At 43.7% G+C, this 22,148-nt stretch overlaps 1 protein-coding gene across 1 annotated transcript in view; it reads left to right on the forward strand.

Moving 5' to 3' along the window:
• Positions 1–8,403: 8,403 nt before the first annotated feature.
• LOC144679287 (thioredoxin domain-containing protein 6-like) overlaps positions 8,404–22,148 on the forward strand; it is an 83,751-nt gene continuing 70,006 nt past the window's right edge. The window contains exon 1 of the mRNA XM_078539668.1: positions 8,404–8,473. The gene's annotated coding sequence lies outside the window, so the exon portion shown is untranslated. The remainder of the gene's footprint in view (positions 8,474–22,148) is intronic.

Consider the following 22,148-nt stretch of genomic DNA (forward strand, 5'->3'; position numbering starts at 1 on the left):
TTCCTTCCATGAGGTCAGAAGTGAGGATGTTTGCTGAAGATTGCACAATGTTCAGCACCATTCTCGATTCCTCACGTACTGAAGCAGTCCATGTCCATATGGAGCAAGACCAGGTTAACATTCAGGCATGGGCTGGTAAGTGGCAAGTAAAATTCATGCCACACAAGTGCCAGGCAATGACCATCTCCAACAAGAGAGAATCCAAACATCTCCCCTTGACATTCAATGGCATTACATTAGCTGACCCTCCCACTGTCAACATCCTGGGAGTTACCACTGAATAGAAACTGAACTGGACCAACCATATAAATACTGTTGCTACTAGAGTAGGTCAGAGGCAAGGAATCCTGCAGCGAGTAACTCACTTCCGGACCACCCAAAGCCTATCCACCATCTACAAGGCACAAGTCAGGAATGTGATGGAATACTCTCCACTTGTCTGAATGAGTGCAGCTCCAACAACACTCAAGAAGCTCAACACCATCCAAGACAATGCAGCCTGTTTGACTGACACCCCATCCACCACCATAAACATTCACTCCATCCACCAACGTGCACTGTGGCAGCATTGTGTACCACCTACTATGTGCACTGCAGCAACTCACCAAGGCTCCTTTGACAGGACCTTCCAAACCCATGACCTCTACCACCTAGAAAGACATGGGCAGCAGATGTGTGGGAACACAACCATCTGCAAATTCCTCTCCAAGTCACACACCATCCTGACTTGGAAATTTTAAAAACTCCTAACAAATACCCAACTCTGCACCAGTGCTTTAGTTCAAGAATCTCAGGTCTATCCTGTCACATCCTATCCATTCCTCTAAATTGAGCCAAATGCTTAAAAAGGACAATGGCCCAAAAGATTATACCCTTCCATATTTGATGGTGTGTTCATCTTCCACATAAATGAGCAAATTTGGAGGAACCTTTCAACTAAGCTGTATTAACACCCTCACGCAGCAGTGATTCTATTAGCATATCCAGGTTTTTATAAAATTCGGAAAGAAAGATTCACTTATAATTGACCTATGCTGCACACACTTCCTTTTAATGGAACCAAACAGCATCAAACACAATTGGCTTTAGGGTATTCAACATTATTAGACATAAATAGCATATTGACATGTCCCTAAGACATGAGAAAAATCATAAACTATGTAATTTGAATTTTATTCTTTTTTGCTTATTTAAAATGAACTTGCTGAACCAAAAGATGGTCACAAGTCACCTGATGTCCGGAATTGTAAGGTAACCACACTAAGGTGAAGACAAATGTAGGTCCCTGACAGTCCGCAAGAGGAAAATTTATAATGGAGAACAAGGAAATGGCAGAGCAATTAACAACTACTTTAGTTCTATCTTCACAGAAGAAGGCACAAACAACTTCTCAGAAATACTAGGGAACCAATGGTCTAACAAGGATAAGGAATTGAAGGAAATTAGTATTAGTAAAGAAAAATGCTGGAGAAATTAATGGGACTGAAAGCTGATAAATCCCCAGGGCTGATAATCTACATCCCAGGTACTAAAGGAGGTGGCCATGGAAATAGTGGATGCATTGGTTGTCATTTTCTAAAAAATTCTATAGATTCTGGAATAATCCCAGCAGATTGACAGATGGCAAATGTAACCCCACTATTTAAAAAAGGAGGGATTTAAAAAACAAGTAATTACAGAACTGTTAGCCTAACATCAGTGGTAGGGAAAATGCTAGAGTCTATTATAAAGGATATGATCCAGGACACTTAGACAAAGTCAGCATGGATTTATGAAAGGGAAATCATGTCTGACAAACCTACTGGAGTTTTCTGAGTACATAACTAGTAGTATAGATAAGGGAAAGCCAGTAGATGTGGTGTGTTTGGATTTTCAGAAGGCTTTTGATAAAGTCCCACATAAGAGGTCAGTGTGCAAAATTAAAGCACAGGGGATTGGGGGTAATATATTGACATTGGTTGAGAATTGGTTAGCAGACACGAAACAGAGTAGGAATAGATGGGTCTTTTTTGCAGCGACAGGTGGTGACTAGTGGGGTATTGCAGGGATCAGTGCTTGGGCTCGGCTATTCACAATATATCTCAATTTGGATGAGGGAACCAAATTAGTATTTCCAAGTTTACTAATGACACAAAACTAGGTGGGAATGTGAGTGCTGAGGAGGATCTAAAGAGGTTTCAAGGCAAATTAGATAAGTTGAGTGAGCGGACAGATACGTGGCAGATGCAGAATAATATGGATAAGGGTGAAGTCATCCATTTCAATAGGAAAAACATAATGGCAGAGTATTATTTAAATGGTGATAGATTGGGAAATGTTGATGTACAAAAGAACCTGGGTGCCCTTGTACAGTAGTCACTGAAAGCAAGAATACAGGTGCAGCAGGCAGTTAGGAAGGCAAATGGTATGTTGGCCTTCATTGCAAGATGATTTAAGTACAGGAGCAAGGATGTCCTATTGTAAAACAAAAACAGAATTACCTGGAAAAACTCAGCAGGTCTGGCAGCATCGGTGGAGAAGAAAAGAGTCGACGTTTCGAGTCCACATGATCCTTCAACAGAACTGAGTGTAGTTAGGAGAGGGGTGAAATATAAGCTGGTTTAAGGCGGGGGGCGGGGGGAGAGAAGTTGAGGGTGGAGTGGTTGTAGGGACAAGCAAGTAGTGATAGGAGCAGATAATCAAAAGATGTCACAGACAAAAGGATCAAAGAGGTATTGAAGGTGGTGATATTATCTAAGAAAAGTGCTAATTAAGAATGGATGGCAGGACACTCAAGGTACAGCTCTAGTGGGGATGGGGTGGAAAGACTGACAAGGTATTAGTTGTAGATTTAAAAATAATGGAAATAGGTGGGAAAAGAAAAATCTATATAAATTATTGAAAAAAACAAAAGAGAGGGGGAAGAAATGGGGTGGGGATGGGGGGGAGGGAGTTTAAGATCGAAAGTTGTTGAATTCAATATTCAGCCCGGAAGGCTGTAAAGTGCCTAGTCGGAAGATGAGGTGCTGTTCCTCCAGTTTGCGTTGGGCTTCACTGGAACAATGCAGCAGCCCAAGGACAGACATGTGGGCAAGAGAGCAGGGTGGATGGAGTGTTAAAATGGCAAGCGACAGAGAGGTTTGGGTCTTTCTTGCGGACAGACTGCAGGTGTTCTGCAAAGCGGTCGCTCAGTTTGGTTTCCCACCTACATCCGTGATTCCTCTGACACCTTACGTCACATCAACAATTTCCAGTTCCCTGGCCCCAACTGCTTCCTCTTCACCATGGATGTCTAATCCCTCTACACCTCCACCCCCCACCAGGATGGTCTGAGGGCCCTTAGCTTCTTCCTTGAACAGAGGCCCGAACAATCCCCATCCACCACTATTCTCCTCCGTCTGGCTGAACTTGTTCTCACACTGAACAATTTCTCCTTAAACTCCTCTCACTTCCTCCAAATAAAAGGTGTGGCTATGGGTACCCGCATGGGCCCCAGCTATGCCTGTCTCTTTATGGGGTACGTGGAACATTCCTTGTTCCAGTCCTACTCCGGCCCCCTCCCACAACTCTTTCTCCGGTACATCGATGATTACTTCGGTGCTGCTTCATGCTCTCATCGGGACCTGGAAAAATTTAGTAATTTTGCTTCCAATCTCCACCCCGCCATCATTTTCACATGGTCCATCTCTGACACTTCCCTTCCCTTCCTTGACCTCTCTGTCTCAATTTCTGATGATAGACTGTCCACCAATATCCATTACAAGCCTACCGACTCCTACAGCTACCTCAACTACAGCTCCTCACACCCCACTTCCTATAAGGACTCCATCCCATTCTCTCAGTTCCTTCGCCTCCGTCGCATCTGTTCTGATGACGCTACCTTCAAAAACAGTTCCTCTGACATGTCCTCCTTCTTCCTTAACCGAGGTTTTCCACCCACGGTCATTGACAGGGCCCTCAACCGTGTCCGGCCCATCTCCCGCGCATCCGCCCTCACGCCTTCTCCTCCCTCCCAGAAACATGATAGGGTCCCCCTTGTCCTCACTTATCACCCCACCAGCCTCCGCATTCAAAGGATCATCCTCCGCCATTTCCGCCTACTCCAGCATGATGCCAGCACCAAACACATCTTCCCTTCACCCCCCCCGGCGGCATTCCGTAGGGATCGTTCCCTCCAGGACACCCTGGTCCACTCCTCCATCACCCCCTACTCCTCAACCCCCACCTATGGCACCTCCCCATGCCCACACAGAAGATACAACACCTGCCCCTTCACTTCCTCTCTCCTCACCGTCCAAGGGCCCAAACACTCCTTTCAAGTGAAGCAGCATTTCACTTGCATTTCCCCTAACTTAGTCTACTGCATTCATTGCTCCCAATGTGGTCTCCTCTACATTGGAGAGACCAAACGCAAATTGGGTGACCGCTTTGCGGATCACCTGCGGTCTGTCCGCAAGAAAGATCCAAACCTCCCTGTCGCTTGCCATTTTAACACTCCATCCACCCTGCTCTCTTGCCCACATGTCTGTCCTTGGCTTGCTGCATTGTTCCAGTGAAGCCCAACGCAAACTGGAGGAACAGCACCTCATCTTCCGACTAGGCACTTTACAGCCTTCCGGGCTGAATATTGATTTCAACAACTTTAGATCTTAAACTCCCTCCCCCCCATCCCCACCCTGTTTCTTCCCCCTCCTTTTTGTTTTTTTCAATAATTTATATAGATTTTTCTTTTCCCACCTATTTCCATTATTTTTAAATCTACAACTAATACCTTGTCAGTCTTTCCATCCCACCCCCACTAGAGCTGTACCTTGTGTCCTGCCATCCATTCTTAATTAGCACTTTTCTTAGATAATATCACCACCTTCAATACCTCTTTGATCCTTTTGTCTGTGACATCTTTTGATTATCTGCTCCTATCACTGCTTGCTTGTCCCTACAACCACCCCACCCTCAACTTCTCTCCCCCCGCCCCCCACCTTAAACCAGCTTATATTTAACCCCTCTCCTAACTACACTCAGTTCTGTTGAAGGGTCATGTGGACTCGAAACGTCGACTCTTTTCTTCTCCACCGATGCTGCCAGACCTGCTGAGTTTTTCCAGGTAATTCTGTTTTTGTTTTGGATTTACAGCATCCACAGTAGTTTTTTGTTTTTATCTCGATGTCTTATTGTAGCTGTACTGGCCTTGGTGAGACCAGACCTGGAGTATTGTGTGTAGTTTTGGTCTTCTTACCTAAGAAAGGATATACTTACCATAGAGGAAGTGCAGCAAAGGTTCACCAGACTGATTCCTGGGATAGCAGGATTGTTGTACGAGAGATTGGGCCGACCAGGCCTGCATTCAGTGGAATTTAGGAGAATGAGGGATTTCATTGAAACATAAAATTCTGACAGGGCTGGACAGACTGCATGCAGGGATGATGTTTCCCCTGGCTGGGGGGGGTCTAGAACAAGGGGTCACAGTCTCAGGATACATACAGGGTAGGCCACTTAGGACTGAGATGAGGAGAAATGTCTTCATTCAGAGGGTGGTGAAACTGAAATTCTCTACCACAGAAGGGTGTCAAGACTAAGTCATTGAATATATTTAAGAAGGAAATAGATTTATAGACACTAAAGGAGTCAAGGAGTATGGGGAGAGAGTTGGAGTGTGGCGAAGAGATAGAGGAACAGATTTGCTGATATTGAATGGCGGAGCAGACTTGAAGGGCCAAATGGCCTACTTTTGCTTCAATTTTCTATGTTTCTATGAAGTATTGAAAGGAAATGGACTTCACTTGCATCTTTATAAGCTTATCCCTCTTACGGAGTCATAGGGTCTACCAAGAAAATAGTTACCTGGGACAGGGTCATCAGTATGGATGATGACTCTTTCAGGAGCTAATGGCTAGGACATTATAAACCATAGAATAAAAGCCAGATAAACATCCCTTTACGAAATCATTGTGCAGGAAGGGGGTCACATGATGCAAGTGACTATTTTGAAATCTTGAGATACAGTTAAGAACTCAGAAGCAGGCCAGTCTGCTCATTTATCTCCTGCCCGCAACCACCTGACAGCAAGGCTCCAATCTGACCAAGCATCATGAAACAAGCCCTCCTCAAAGTCTGTTTATCTGGAAGCCACTGACCACTGCCTGCCAAGCAAGCCGAGTTTCTGACTATCAACCTCATCTCGCTGCACTGCTGTCATCTGGAATTGTGCAGTTCTGCCTTCAGACAGAAACCTGCCTGAATTGGAACTTCTGTGATGGAAACCCCTCTGGATGTGGACTTTCTGGACTCCAGAAATCATGTGAACTGATAACATTTTTAAAAAACCACAGAAATAGATGTTATTCATAGTTGTAAAACCCCCTCTTTTCTATCCCTCTTATTGTTTATATTTGTGTGTGTATGTCCATCTATGTGTATGAAGTTGCGATCATCCCTAGGTTTGAATGTGTGAATAAACTAAACTTCCGATTTAATCCTAAGAGAGTTTGCTGTGAGTTACTTTAAAAATTGACTACACAAACCAAGGGTTTTTTGGAATAAGCGCCCTAGCCTATTTTTAAAAGCAAAAACACCGCTGCTTATTGACAGACGGTGAGAAAATAAAGGAGTTCAGTTTTGCTTCTCTCCTGTCTGTAATAATATGAAAATCTAAACATCAATTGAATTATATATGCCACCTTCAGAGATGAATTATTATAGAACACAGAAACCTTGTATCAGAGTTCCAGAAGAATTATCAGTAGTTACAGATGTCTGCAACTTTGACCACAGCAAGCTGTGCAGTACATATAAAATAAATACATGAGGTGGACAGGAAACATTATTAAAAAAATGCCACTTCTGACATGTCTTCCTTCTTTCTTAACCAAGGGTTCATCCCCCATTGTGGTTGACAGGGGCCTCAGCCATGTCCAACCTATCTCCCGCATTTCTGCCTCACCACCTTCCCCTCCCTCCCAGACCCATGATAAGGGCCCCCTGTCTTCACCCCACCAGCCTCCACATTTAAAGGATTATCCTCCACCATTTTCGCCAACTCCAGCACGATGCCATCACCAAACACATCTTCTCCTCACCCCTCTCCTCAGCATTCCTAGGGACCATTCCCTCCGGGACACCATGGTCCACTCCTCCATCACCCCAAACTCTTCATCCACTTCCCACGGAACCTTCCCAAGCAATCGAAGAAGGTGCAACACCTGCCTCTTTACCTCCTCACTGTCCAGGGGCCCAAACACTCCTTTCAGATGAAGCAATGCTTCACTTACACTCCTTTCAATTTGGCCTACTGCATTTGCTGCTCCCAATGCGATTTCCTTGGGGAGACCAAATGCAGACTGGATGACTGCTTTGTGGAATACCTTTGGTCTGTCCGCAAGCATGACCTAGACATTCCTGTCGCTTGCCATTTCAACACACCATCCTGTTCTCATGCCCACATGTCTGTCCTTGGCCTCTTGCAATGTTCCAGTGAAGCCCAAAGCAAACTGGAGGAACAGCACCTCATCTTCTGATTAGGCACTTTATAGCCTGCTGTACTTAACATCAAGTCCAAGAACTTCAGACCATGAACTTGCTTCTCCATTTTCACCCTTCTCATATTCATTATTATTTTTTATTTACTTATTTTTATTGATTTATCCTTTTTTAATCCTTCCCCCCACCAAACAGGGCCATCTGTCACTTGTTTCAATGCTGTTCTTTCACAGAGTGCTGACCCTTGTTCTGCTCTTAACGCATTCTGCTTTGTTACCTTTATGCCACTATCAGCGCCTTCTTTAGTCTTCACTGCTGCTATTAACACTACCTTTGTCTTGTGTCCATGATATCTTTGCCAATCTCTCCTTAGCCCCCACCAATCGTTGACCTATCCCGCTTTACATGTTCCACCAACAGTACAAATTCCATCACATTTCTATTTCTCTTTATCCCTGAAGAAGTCATACAGACTCAAAACGTCAACTGTTTTTCTCTCCATAGATGCTGTCAGACCTGCTGGGTTTCGACAATTACCATTAGACTAGTTTTTAATTCTAGATTTATTAACTGAGTTTTTATTCCACTAGCTGCTTTGTGGGATTTGAACCTCTGTCCCCAGAGCATTAGCCTCTGGATTACTCGTCCACTGGCAGTTACTATGCCATAACCTTTAGCTCTGAAGAAGTCATAGACCCCTCCCCTGTCTTCAGCTGAATCCATGTAAATCCCTACCCACACCTTAATCAGCTCAACCCTACAATCCTAACTCCCACAGTAACCTACTCACTTCCCACTCACTCCTTCATGCCGTGCCCCACCCCACCTACCCAGCCTCCAGCATCACGCACTGACTCAAACCTCCACTCCTGCGATGCCTCCAGCCAAAGTCCAACAGGAGCCGGACATCATGTGACCAACTCCTCCCACTCACGTGATTCCGTTTCGAAAAGACCGCGCACGAGCCTGACGGTTGGAAAGGATCTCGCGCAGCGGGAGACTGAGGGCGGCAGCGGTAGTGAGTACAGCCCGGCATTGAAAACATCATAGTAATTACTAACCCAGCATTTAAACATCATAGTAATTACTAACCCAGCATTAAAACATCATAGTAATTACTAACCCAGCATTAAAACATCATAGTAATTACTAACCCAGCATTAAAATACCACAGCGGGTATCAGCCCGGCATTGAAAACATCATAGTAATTACTAACCCAACATTAAAACATCACAGTAATTACTAACCCAGCATTAAACCATCATAGTAATTACTAACGCAGCATTAAAACACCACAGCGTATATCAGCCGGCATTGAAAACATCATAGTAATTACTAACCCAGCATTAAAACATCATAGTAATTACTAACCCAGCATTAAAGCATCATAGTAATTACTAACCCAGCATTAAAACACCACAGTGGGTATCAGCCCGGCATTGAAAACATCATAGTAATTACCAACCCAGCATTAAAACATCATAGTAATTACTAACCCAGCATTAAAACATCATAGTAATTACTAACCCAGCATTAAAGCACCACAGAGGGTATCAGGCTGGCATTAAAAACATCATAGTAATTACTAACTCAGCATTAAAACACCACAGCGGGTATCAGCCCGGCATTGAAAAGATCATAGTAATTACTAACCCAGCATTAAAACACCACAGCGGGTATCAGCCCAGCATTGAAAACATCATAGTTATTGCTAACCCAGCATTAAAACACCACAGCGGGTATCAGCCCGGCATTGAAAACATCATAGTAATTACTAACTCAGCATTAAAACATCATAGTAATTACTAACCCAACATTAAAACACCACAGTGTGTATAAGCCCGGCATTGAAAACATCATAGCAATTACTAGCCCTGCATTAAAACACCACAGCGGGTATCAGCCCGGCATTGAAAACACCATAGTAATTACTAACCCAGCATTAAAACATCATAGTAATTACTAACCCAGCATTAAAACATCATAGTAATTACTAACCCGGCATTAAAACATCATAGTAATTACTAACCCAGCATTAAAACACCACAGTGGGTATCAGCCCGGCATTGAAAACATCATAGTAATTACCAACCCAGCATTAAAACATCATAGTAATTACTAACCCGGCATTAAAACATCATAGTAATTACTAACCCAGCATTAAAACACCACAGCAGGTATCAGCCTAGCATTGAAAACATCATAGTAATTACTAACCCAGCATTAAAACACCACAGCGGGTATCAGCGTGGCATTGAAAACATCATAGTAATTACTAACTCAGCATTAAAACATCATAGTAGTTACTAACCCAGCATTAAAACACCACAGTGTGTATCAGCCCGGCATTGAAAACATCATAGTAATACTAACTCAGCATTAAAACATCATAGTAATTACTAACCCAGCATTAAAACATCATAGTAATTACTAACCCAGCATTAAAACACCACAGTGTGTATCAGCCCGGCATTGAAACCATCATAGTAATTACGAACTCAGCATTAAAACACCACAGAGGTTATCAGCCCGGCATTGAAAACATCATAGTAATTACTAACTCAGCATTAAAACACCACAGAGGTTATCAGCCCGGCATTGAAAACATCATAGTAATTACTAACCCAGCATTAAAAGACCACAGCGGGTAACAGCCCAGCATTGAAAACATCATAGTTATTACTAACTCAGCATTAAAACATCATAGTAATTACTAACCCAGCATTAAAACACCACAGTGTGTATCAGCCCGGCATTGAAAACATCATAGTTATTACTAACTCAGCATTAAAACATCATAGTAATTACTAACCCAGCATTAAAACACCACAGTGTGTATCAGCCCGGCACTGAAAACAACATAGTAATTACTAACCCAGCATTAAAAGACCACGGCGGGTATCAGCCCAGCAATGAAATCATCATAGTAATTACTAACCCAGCATTAAAACACCACAGCGGGTATCAGCCCAGCATTGAAAACATCATAGTAATTACTAACCCAGCATTAAAACATCATAGTAATTACTAACCCAGCATTAAAACATCATAGTAATTACTAACTCAGCATTAAAACACCACAGCGGTTATCAGCCCTGCATTGAAACCATCATAGTAATTACTAACCCAGCATTAAAACACCACGGCGGGTATCAGCGTGGCATTGAAAACATCATAGTAATTACTAACTCAGCATTAAAACATCATAGTAATTACTAACCCAGCATTGAAACATCATAGTAATTACTAACGCGGCATTAAAACATCATAGTAATTACTAACCCAGCATTAAAACACCACAGTGTGTCTCAGCCCGGCATTGAAACCATCATAGTAATTACTAACTCAGCATTAAAACATCATAGTAATTACTAACCCAGCATTTAAACATCATAGTAATTACTAACCCGGCATTAAAACATCATAGTAATTACTAACCCAGCATTAAAACACCACAGTGTGTATCAGCCCGGCATTGAAAACATCATAGTAATTACCAACCCAGCATTAAAACATCATAGTAATTACTAACCCAGCATTAAAACATCATGGTAATTACTAACCCAGCATTAAAACACCACAGTGGGTATCATCCCGGCATTGAAAACATCATAGTAATTACTAACCCAGCATTAAAACATCATAGTAATTACTAACCGAGCATTAAAACATCACAGTGGGTATCAACCCGGCATTTAAAACATCCTAGTAATTACTAACCCAGCATTAAAACATCATAACGGATATCAACCCGGCATTAAAACATCATAGTAGTTACTAACACAGCATTAAAACATCATAGTGGGTATCAACCCGGCATTAAAACATCACAGTAATTACTAACCCAGCATTAAAATATCATGCGAGTATCAACCCGGCATTAAAACATCATAGTAATTACTAACCCAGCATAAAAACATCATAGTGGGTATCAACCCGGCTTTAAAACGTCATAGTAATTACTATCCCAGCATTAAAACATCACAACGGGTACCAACCCCGCATTAAACCATCACAGCAAGTACCGACCCGGCATTAAAACAACATAGCGGGTACCAACCCGACATTAGAACATCCAAGCGGGTACCAACCCTGCATTAAAACATCACAGCGGGTACCAACCCCGCATTGAAACATCACAGCGGGTACCAACCTCGCATTAAAACATCACAGCGGGTACCAACCCTGCATTAAATCATCACAGCACGTACCAACCCCGCATTATAACATCACAGCGGGTACCAACCCTGCATTAAAACATCACAGCAGGTACCAACCCACCATTAAAACATCACGGCAGGTACCAACCCACCATTAAAACATCACAGCGAGTACCAATCCGGTATTAAAACATTGCAGCGAATTCCAACCCAGCATTAAAACATAACAGCAAGTACCAATCTGGCATTAAAACATCACAGCGAGTACCAACCCAGCATTAAAACATAACAGCATGTACCAACCCGGCATTAAAACATCACAGCAAGTACCAACCCTGCATTAAGTCATCCCAGCGGGTACCAACCTGCATTAAAACATCACAGCGGGTATCAACCAGCCATTAAAACATCCCAACAGGTACCAACCAGGCATTAACACATCGCAGCAAGCACCAACCCGCCATTAAAACATCACAGTGGGTGCCAACCAGCTATTAAAACATCCCAGCGGGTACCAACCAGGCATTAAAACATCGCAGCAAGCACCAATCCGGCATTAAAACATCCCAGCTGGTACCAGCCCTCCGTTAGAACATCACAGCGGGTACCAACCCACCATTAAAACATCACAGCGGGTACCATCCTGGCATTAAAACACCCCAGCGAGTACCAACACGGCATTAAAACATCCCAACAGGTACCAACCAGGCATTAAAACATCACAGCGGGTACCAACCCCCCCCATTAAAACATCACAGCGAGCACCAACCTGGCATTAAAACATCTCAGCGAGTACAGACCTGGTATTAAAACTTCAAAGTGGGTACCAACCAGCCATTAAAACATCCCAACAGGTACCAACCTCGCATTAAAACATCGCAGCAAGTACCAATCTGGCATTAAAACATCACAGCGGTTACCAGCCCGCCATTAAATCATCCCAGCGGGTACCAACCTGGCATTAAAACATCACAGCGCGTACCAACCCGGCATTAAAACATCCCAACGGGTACCAACCCAGCATTAAAACATCATAGCGCGTACCAACCCGGCATTAAATCATCCCAGCGAGTGCCAACCCGGCATTAAAACATCGCAGCGAGTACCAAACCGGCATTAAAACATCCCAACGGGTACCAACCCGCAATTAAAACATCACAGCAAGTACCAAGCCAGCATTAAAACATCCCAGCGGGTACCAACCAGCCACTAAAACATCCCAATGGGTACCAACCCCGCATTAAAACATCGCAGCAAGCACCAGTCTGGCATTAAATCATCTCAGCGGGTACCAATCCAGCACTAAAACATCACAGCGGGTACCAACCTGGGCATTAAAACTTCACAGTGGGTACCAACCCACCATTAAAACATAACAGCGGGTACCAACTCCGCATTAAAACATCACAGCGGGTACCAACCTGCCATTAAAACATAACAGCGGGTACCAACCCCGCATTAAAACATCACAGCGGGTATCAACCCGGCATTAGAACATCACAGCGGGTACCAACCAGCTATTAAAACATCCCAACAGTTACCAGCCAGGCATTAAAACATCGCACCAAGAACCAATTCGGCCTTAAAACATCACAACGGGTACCAACCATGTATTAAAACATCCCAGCGGGTACCAGCCCTCCATTAGAACATCACAGCGGGTACCAACCAGGCATTAAAACATCGCAGCGGGTACCAACCAGGCATTAAAACATCGCAGCGGGTACCAACCCGCCATTAAAACAACCCAGCGGGTACCAACCCAACATTAATATACCACGGCTGTACAGCCCCTGCCATTAATATACCACTGTGGCACTCTCCTGCATTAATATCTCACAGCAATTGGCAACCCAGCTGTTAATCTACCACAACAGGAACTGACTCCATTGTTAATATACCTCAGACTCTGCAGCTAATATAGCACAGCATGTTTTGATCCTGCTGTTGGTATACTACAGGAACTGACCCCGCCATTAATATACCACAACACGTATCATGCCCTGCTGTTAATATAGCACAACATGTATTGTCCCAGTGTTAATATACCACAGCAGGTATCGTCTCTTGAGTTAATATACCACATCAAGTTCCAACTCTGCCATTAATATACCCCTGAAGATACAGTCCCCACCATAATATACCATATCAGTTACTGCCCTCGCTCTATTACACTACATCTGGTCTTGTCTCTTCCAAAAAATACCACAATATGTACTGTTCCTATATTAATGTATCACAGCAGATACTGTCTCTACTGTTAATATTTACTAGATTTACTAGAATGTTACCAAGGCTGAGGGACTTCAGTTACTTTCAGAGACTGGAGAAGATGAAGTTCTTTTCCTTCATGCAGAAAAGATTTAGAGGACATTTAATAGAAGTATTCAAAATTAAAAGAGTAAATAAAGGAGCAATTGTTTCCACTGGTAGGAGGATCATGACCATCAGATGCAGATTTAAGAAAATTGGCAAAAGTACCAGAATGGGGATGAGAGAAAGTATTTTTATGCAAGTTGTTGTGAACTAGAGTGCATTACCTGAAAGGTTTGGGGAACCAATTTTAGTAGCAACTTTTACAAGAGAATTCGATATGTAACTGATAGGGAAATATTCACTATGGGGAAAAATTGGGGTAGTGAAATTAATTGGTTAGCCCTTTCAAAAGGCTGACACAGACATGAAGGATCTAAGGGCCTGCTTCTTTGGTTTAAGATTCTATAATGTTATGTTTGAGAAATAGATAGATATCGAAAGGCATGTGGAAGAGACAAGGGCCCAAACACTCCTTTCAAGTGAAGCAGCACTTCACTTGCACTTCCCTCAATTTATTCTACTGCATTTGCTGCTCCCAATGCGGTCTCCTCTACATTGGAGAGAGCAAACGCAGACTGGGTGACCGCTTTGAGGAACACTTTCAGTCTGTCCGCAAGCATGACCCAGACCTCCCTGTCGCTTGCCATTTCAACACACCACCCTGCTCTCTTGCCCACATGTCCGTCCTTGGCCTGCTGCAATGTTCCAGTGAAGCTCAACGCAAACTGGAGGAACAGCACCTCATCTGCCGACTAGGCACTTTGCAGCCTTCCAGACTTAATATTGAGTTCAACAATTTCAGATCATGAACTCTCTCCTCCATCCCCACCCCCATTCCGAATCCCCTTTTTCCAATAATTTATAATTTTTTTTTACACTATATTTTTTTCTTTTCCCTCCTATTTTAAAATTTATTTCGATCTATTGTTTCATCTCCACCTTTTAGCCCATTTAGATCCCTTCCCCCCACCTCACCCACACTAGGGCCATCTGCCACTAGCTTGCTTCCCTTAATGTCCCCATTAGCACATCTCTTAGATAAGATCACCACCATCAACCCCCCTTTGTCCTTTTGTCTATGACATCTTTGGCAGTCTCTTCTTGGCCTCCACCTATCACTGGCCCTCTATCGAGCTCTCCTGTCCCACCCCCTTCTACCAGCATATATTTCATCTCATTTCTATATGTCTTAGTTCAGATGAAGGGTCATACGGACTCGAAATGTCAACTGTATCTCTCTCCGCAGATGCTGTCAGACCTGCTGAGTTTTTCCAGGTATTTTTGTTTTTGTTCTAGAGGAGTATTATCTCTGCTCAGATGATTGAAATTCCCAATACTGGGGCAGAAAGTTGTGTGAACAGTTCCAAATGCAAGACATGAACACACAAAACAAGACTTGAGTAATGGGTTTACTGAAATATGTGAAACGCTGTCCTTCAGATTAGTTACTAAGCTAAAGCTCTGCATGCCTGCTCAGATTCATGTGATTATTTATTCAGATGGATCCGATGACACTATTCAAAAAACAGTTGAGAGCTCTGATTTCTTTTTCAAAATTCTTTCCTCACTTATTACCAAAGACAGATTAATGGGTTACTTATTTCAAGATCGCAAAATATTTATAGCTGATGAAGAAAGATATTTTAATTAATTTTTTTAATTCATTCACGAGATGTGGGCTTTGCTCGCTGGTCCAGTGTTTATTGCCCATCACTAGTTGCCCTTGAGAAGGTGATGGTGAGCTGCCTTCTTGAACCACTGCAGTCCATGTGGTGTAGGTACACCCACAGTGCTGTTTGGGAGTTCCAGGATTTTGACCCAGCAACAGTGAAGGAACAGTGATATATTTCCAAGTCAGGATGGTGAGTGACTTGGAGGGGAAATTCGAGGTGGTGGTGTTCCCATCTATCTGCTGCCCTTGTCCTTCCAGATGGTATTGGTCATGGGTTTGGAAGGTGCAGTCGAAGGACCATTGGTAAATTCCTGCAGTGCACCTTGTAGATGGTACACATTGCTGCTACTGTGCATCAGTGGTGGAGGGAGTGAATATTTGTGGATGTGGTGCCAATCAAGCGAGCTGCTTTATCCTGGATGATGTCAAGCTCCTTGAGTGCTGTGGGAGCTGCACTCATCCAGGCAAGTGGAGAGTATTCCATCACATTCCTGACTTGTGCCTTGTAGATGGCGGACAGGCTTTGGGGAGTCAGGAGAGCGAGTTATTCGTCGCATGACTCCTAGCCTCTGGCCTGCTCTTGTAGCCACAGTATTTATATGGCTAGTCCAGTTCAATTTCTGGTCAATGGTAACCCCAGGATGTTGATATTGAGGAATTCAGTGATGGTAATGCCATTGAACATCAAGGGACAGTGGTTGGATTCTCTCTTGTTGGAGATGGTCATTGCTTGACACTTGTGTCATTTTATTTGCCACTTGTCAGCCCAGGCCTGGATATTGTCCAGGTCTTGCTGCATTTGGACATGGACTGCTTCAATATCTGAGGAGTCGCGAATGGTGCTGAACATTGTGCAATCATCAGCGAACATCCCCATTTCTGATCTTATGATGGAAGGAAGGTCATTGATGAAGCAGCTGAAGATGGCTGAGCTGAGGACACTACCCTGAGGAACTCCTGCAGTGATGTCCTAGAGCTGAGATGACTGACCCCCAACAACCACAACCATCTTCCTTTGTGCTAGGTATGGCTCCAACCAGCGGACAGTTTTCCCTGATTCCCATTGACTCCAGTTTTGCTCGGGTTCCTTGATGCCATACTTGGTCAAATGCGGCCTTGATGTCAAGGGCAGTCACTCTCACCTCACCTTGGGAGTTCAGCTCTTTAGTTCATGTTTGAACTAAGGCTGTAATGAGGTCAGGAGCTGAGTGGCCCTGGTGGAACCCAAACTGGGTGTCAGTGAGCAGGTTATTGCTAAGCAAGTACCGCTTGATACCACTGTTGATGACCCCTTCTATTACTTTACCGATGATTGAGAGTGGACTGGTGGGGCGGTAATAGGCCAGGTTGGATTTGTCCTGCTTTTTGTGTACAGGACATACCTGGGCAATTTTGCACATAGCCAGGTAGATGCCAGTGTTGTCACTGTACTGGAACAGCTTGGCTAGGGGCGTGGCAAGTTCTGAAGCACAAGTCTTCATTACTATTGCCAGAATATTGTCATGTCCCATAGCCTTTGCACTATCCAGTGCCTTCACCCATTTCTTGATATCAATTGTTTGAAGACTGGCATCTGTGATGCCGGGGACCTCCAGAGGAGGCCGAGATGGATCATCCACTCGGCACTTTTAGCTGAAGATTGTAATAAATGTTTCAGCCTTATCTTTTGCACTGATGTGCTGGGCTCCTCCATCATTGAGGATGGGGATATTTGTGGAGCTGCCTCCTCCAGTGAGTTGTTTAATTGTCCACCACCATTCGCAACTGGATGTGGCAGGACTGCAGATCTTAGATCTCATCCGTTGGTTGTGGGATCGCTTAGCTCTGTCTATCACTTGCTGCTTATGCTGTTTGGCATGCAAGTAGTCCTGTGTTATAGCTTCACCAGGCTGACACCTCATTTTTAGGTATGCCTGGTGCTGCTCCTGGCATGCCCTCCTGTACTCTTCATTGAACTAGGGTTGATCCCCTGGCTTGATGGTAATGGTAGAGTGAGGCATATGCCGAGCCATGAGGTTACAAATTGTGTTTGAGTACAATTCTGCTGCTAATGATGGCCCACAGTGCCTGATGGATGCCCAGCCTTGAGTTGCTAGATCTGTTTGAAATCTATCCCATTTAGCACGTTGGTAGTGCCACAAAACACGATCGAGGGTATCTTCAATGTGAAGGTGGAACTTCGTCTCCACAACGACTGTGCGGTTGTCACTCCTACCAATACTGTTGTGGACAGATGCATCTGTGGCAGGCAGGTTGGTGAAGATGAGGTCAAGTATGCTATTCCCTCTTGTTGGTTCCCTCACCACCTGCCACAGACCCAGTCTAGAAGCTATGTCCCTTAGAACTCAGCCAGCTCGGTCAGTAGTGGTGCTACCGAGCCACTCTTGGTGATGGACATTGAAGTCCCCCCACCCACAGTACATTCTGCGCCCTTGCCGCCCTCAGTGCTTCCTCCAAGTGATGTTCAACATGGAGGAGCACTGATTCATCAGCTGAGGGAGGGTGTAGCGTGGTAATCAGCAGGAGCTTTCCTTGCCAATGTTTGACCTGATGCCATGAGACTTCTTGTGGTTGGAGTTGATGTTGAGGATTTCCAGAGCAACTCCCTTCCGACTGTATACCAGTGTGGCGCCACCTCTGCTGGGTCTGCCCTGCCTGTGGGACAGGACACGCCCAGGGATGGTGATGGTGATGTCTGGGACATTATCTGTAAGATATGATTCCACGAGGATTATTATGTCAGGCTGTCGCTTGACTAGTCTGCGAGACTGCTCTCCCAATTTTGGCTCTAGCCCCCAGATGTTAGTAAGGAGTATTTTGCAGGGTTGACAGGGCTGAGATTGCTGTCGTCGTTTACGGTTCCCCGGTCAATGCCGAGTGGTCCATCCAGTTTCGTTCTTTTTTTGTGACTTTGTAGCGGTTTGATACAACTGAGTAGCTTGCTGGGCCATTTCAGAGGCATTTAAGAGTCAACCACATTGCTGTGGGTCTGGAGTCACATGTAGGCCAGTCCAGGTAAGGATGGCAGATTTCCTTCGCTAAAGGGCATTCGTGAACCAGATGGGTTTTTACAACAATCGACAATGGTTTCATGGTCATCATCAGACTTGTAATTCCAGATTTTTATTGAATTCAAATTCCACCGTCTGCCATGGCAGAATTTGAATCCGGCTCCCCAGAGCCTTACCCTGGGTCTCTGGATTAATTGTCCAGCGACACTATGCCATCCCCTCCCCTAATTAATCCAGATAGACTTTTAAAATCATCTATTGTAGCATTGTTATGGCACAGCCGAAGGTAAATGCTGAGCTGCTCAAATCGCAAAGGGAAACTTGAAACAACTGCCATAACTGTTTTGCAAATTGTATAAATTTCGAGATGCATGCCTTGAATTCAGTAGTTATAGAACAACAAGGCTTATAGGTTTCTTACAAAACTAAATTAAACCTTTATTAATAGAAGAAATTATTTTAAATACATGTAGATCTACAAATTACTACTACAATAAATTCTAAATCACCTAGTTAATCTAACTCCGAGTTTCACCTTCGTTAAGGCAACAGGCAGACACTCAGCTTTTAAAAGTCCCAGGCAAAGAAACATGATACCTGAAACAATCCAATTCAAAGCGAGGTTTCTTAACTTCAGTTCTTTGTAGCAGCTTGCTTGACAGCAACTTGAATCGTAGATGCTGAAGGCTTTTCACATTTGTTAGATCTTAGAATTCCCGCCCTTACACACAACCTTCACTCCTTTATATATATCTTCCCCGTTGAATGCAAATTCCCATTGTTCCACTATGTCTTTGGATTTTACCTCTTTGATAATAAAAATCTCCCATAGTACTAATTTTACCAGTATCTTTGGGAAAATAAACACACTGTTTCTGATCTTCACCTGACTAGGTGACACATTTCACCCCCCCCCCCTCCTTTGAAAACAATCTAGTCTGGTTTATTTAAAAATGCAAATATTCCCTTTACCCCTATGTCTACCTACTTAACATTTCAAATCTAGCTTATCTTCTAATACATCAAAGCCTTCAGACCAGCTGCCTTTAATCCAATTGAGTCATACACACACATAGACACAGATCCCACTATTAATCTACTTAACAATGAATTCCAATAACATTGAGAATTATTATATCTCCCTGATAAGCATCGATTTGTTTTTTAAAATAATTCTGAGGTGTTGGCTTCCATTACTCTTATCAAAAAGTCTATTTCATGTTGATTACTTGGTGAATAAGAATTTTTTGATGGCAATCTTAAAATGACCCAAGTTTAACTCACCCATTCTCTCAAAAATAATTACATCTCTATATAAATCACCACTTGGGTATTACCTGTTGAAGCTGAAATGCCCAAGTGTCTCATGAGTTTCTTCATTACTTAGATCCTAGATCTAGATCTAGAGTTCTGAATTGGGAGAATTGGAAGAAGGCTAATTTTAATAAGATCAGATATGATTTGGCCAGAGTGGACTCGGAGCAGCTACTTTTAGGTAAATCTGCATCAGAGCAGTGGGGCTCATTCAAGAAGGAAATAGGGAGAGTACAGGGCCAACATAATCCAGTAAAGACAAAGGGTGGGACCAACAAATCCAGGGAACCCTGGATGTCATGGGATATACAGGATTGGATAGAGAAAAAGGGAGGCTTATGGCAGATACCGAGGGCTCAAAACAGCGGAAGCCCCAGAGAAGTATAGAATGTGTAGGGGAGAACTTAAAAAGAAAATCAGGAGAGCAAAAAGGGGGCATGAAAAAACATTGGCAGGTAAAATAAAGGAAAATCCAAAGTAGTTTTACAAGTACATTAAGAGTAAGAGGATAACTAGGGAAAGAGTAGGAAATTAAGGACCATAGTGGTAATTTGTGTGTGGAGCCGGAATATATAGGTAGGGTTCTAAATGAATACTTTGTGTCGGTGTTCACAAATGAGAGGGACGACGTGGGTATGGAAATCAGGCAGAAGGGCTATGACATAATTAAAGAAATTAGCATAGAAAGAGAGGGGGTCTAAGTGGTCTGGCAGGCTTAAAAGTAAATAAATCTCCAGGCCTGGATGAAATGTATCCCAGGCTGTTGAGTGAGGCAAGGGAGGAGATAGAAGGGGCACTGGCAATAATTTTCAATACCTCTCTGGCCACAGGAGAGGTGCCAGAGGACTGGAGGACAGCCAATGTGGTACCGTTATTCAAGAAGGGAGGAAGGGATAAACCAGGGAACTACAGGCCAGTCAGTCTAACCTTAGTGGTGGGGAATCTATTGGAAGCAATTCTGAGGGACAGAATTAATCTACACTTGGAGAGGCAGGGATTAATCAAGCACAGTCAGAGTGGTTTTGTTAAGGGGAGGTCATGTCTGGCCAATTTGATTGAATTTTTCAAAGAGGTGACCAGGTGTGTAGATGAGGGCAATGCATTTGACGTAGTCTATTTGGACTTCAGCAAGGCTTTTGATAAGGTCCCGCATGGGAGACTGTTAACGAAGGTAAAAGCCCATGGGGTCCAAGGCAATTTGGCAAATTATATCCAGAATTGGCTGAGTGACAGGAAGCAGAGGGTGATGGTTGAGTGATGTTTTTGTGATTGGATGCCTGTGTCCAGTGGGGTTCCACAGGGAGCGGCATTGGGCCCCTTGCTGTTTGTGGTGTATATAAACGATTTATACTAGAATGTAGAAGGGTTGATCAGTAAGTTCGCAGATGACATGAAAACTGGTGGGATGGTAAAAAAAAAGTAAGGAGGATAGCCTTATATTACAGGAGGACATAGACGGGCTGGTCAGATGGGCTGATCAGTGGCAAATGGAATTTAATCCAGATAAGTGTGAGGTGATGCACTTGGGCAGGACAAACAAAGCACGGGAATACACGATGAATGGTAGGACCCTGGGAAGTACCGAGGATCAGAGGGACCTTGGTGTACATGCCCACCGGTCCCTTAAAGTAGCGGAACAGGTAGATAAGGTGGTTAAGAAGGCATATGGGATACTTGCCTTTATTGGCCAAGGCATATAATATAAGAGCAGGAAGGTTATGCTGGAACTGTATAAAATGCTGGTTAGGCCATAACTAGAGCATTGCGTGCGGTTCTGGAATCTGCATTATAGGAAGGATGTGATTACCCTAGAGACAGTGCAGAGGAGATTTACCAGGATTTTGCCTGGGCTGGAGAGTTTTAGTTATGAGGAGAGATTGGATAGACTGGGGTTATTTTCCCTGAGCAGAGGAGATTGAGGGGGGACATGATTGAGGTGTATAAAATTATGAGAGGCATAGATAGGGTAGACAGGAAGGAATTTTCCCCCTTGATGGAGGGGGATCAATAACCAGGGGGCATAGATTTAAGTTAAGGGACAGGAGTTTTAGAGGGGATGTGAGGAAGAATTTTTTCACCCAGAGGGTGGAGGGAATCTGGAACTCACTGCCTTGAAAGGGTGGTAGAGGCAGAAACCCTCATAATGTTGAAGAAGTATTTGGATGTGCACTTGCGATGCCATGGCATACAAGACTATGGGCCTAGTGCTGGAAAATGGG

This window comes from Cetorhinus maximus, chromosome 4, assembly GCF_964194155.1.
Source record: "Cetorhinus maximus chromosome 4, sCetMax3.hap1.1, whole genome shotgun sequence".
NCBI lineage: Eukaryota > Metazoa > Chordata > Chondrichthyes > Lamniformes > Cetorhinidae > Cetorhinus > Cetorhinus maximus.